The sequence below is a fragment of the Vigna umbellata genome, chromosome 7 (genome assembly GCF_029865625.1).
Source record: "Vigna umbellata cultivar VRB3 chromosome 7, Vumbellata_1.0, whole genome shotgun sequence".
Lineage (NCBI taxonomy): Eukaryota > Viridiplantae > Streptophyta > Magnoliopsida > Fabales > Fabaceae > Vigna > Vigna umbellata.
Genome location: NC_142171.1, coordinates 20,498,410 through 20,499,682, shown reverse-complemented (window position 1 = coordinate 20,499,682; position 1,273 = coordinate 20,498,410). Strand labels below are relative to the sequence as shown.

The 1,273-nt window shown below is 38.5% G+C and overlaps 1 non-coding gene across 1 annotated transcript; it reads left to right on the top strand.

The window, feature by feature from the left end:
* The first annotated feature begins 283 nt into the window (after positions 1–283).
* LOC124845055 (small nucleolar RNA R71) lies at positions 284–389 on the top strand. The gene has a single exon (XR_007029427.1). It is a non-coding gene; the product is annotated as a small nucleolar RNA R71 (small nucleolar RNA).
* Positions 390–1,273: the final 884 nt, after the last annotated feature.

Below are 1,273 nucleotides of genomic sequence, written 5' to 3'. Positions count from 1 at the left end.
GGATGCCAACTGTGTTGCCAAGCTCATAGGAGCATCAAGCTTGCTCTCCAATTTCTTATCTGCAAATGATTAAGAATGAGTAGCCACATCATGAACTCCCTTAACAACAATATCATTATTTCTCGCACTAAACTGTTGGGAGTTAGAAGTCATCTTCTCAATCAAATGCCTCGCTTTAGCAGGCATCATGTCATCAAGCGCTCCAACACTGGTAGCGTCAATCATACTCCTCTGCATGTTGTTCAAGCCTTCATAGAAATACTGGAGAAGGAGTTGCTCAGATATGTGATGGTGAGGGCAACTTGCACATAACTTCTTGAATCTCTCCAGTACTCATACAAGCTCTCTCCACCAAGCTGCCTAATCCCACAAATGTCTTTTCTGATAGTTGTGGTCTGGGATGCTGGGAAAAATGTCTCCAAAAACAATCTCTTAAGATCATCCCAGCTTGTGATGGATCTAGGCACAAGGTAATACAACCAATCCTTTGCCATGCTTTCTAGTAAATGAGGGAATGCCTTCAAGAAGATATGATCTTCCAGAACATCATGAGGCTTCATTATGGAGCAAACAATATGGAACTCCTTTAGATGCTTGTGTGGACATTCACCAACAAGACCATGAAACTTTGGCAACAAATGGATTAGTCTAGTTTTGAGAACATACGACACATCATCATCAAGATATTCGATGCACAAGCTTTCGTAAGTGAAATCAGGTGCAACCATCTCCTTAAGAGTCCTCTCGCGAGATGGAGGTTGGGCCATATTGTTCTTAGTAGTATGATAAAAAAACAGATTCATAATCAAAATTATTCTCAAAAGCAACAGATGTAGCAGATGCATAATGCACAAAATATGGAATAGTGGATGTAGAAGTAAATTGCTAAGACTCTAATGGTATGGACTCAAATGGTGGGACTGACTCTAAAGACAAATTCCTATTATGCCTAGCTAACCTACGAAATGTCCTATCAATTTCAGGATCAAAGGGTGGTATTTGTCCAGGATTGCCCCTGGTCATGCACTATGTCAACTCTATTAGCAAAAGTCAACATAGTGAAAATAGAGGAGGTGTCAAATCAAGTATAAGCAAATCAATTCAGAATAGGCTGAATATTTGTGGCAAACCCCAAAAATCATGAAAATATAGCACAAAAAATTTCAAATCAAAACTCAATGTATAACTAATTTAACCGACACAAGAAAGTGTGAAAAACGGTAAAATAAAACTTAAAAAATCAAAAAGAAATAGTAAACGACCTTTTTTCGGG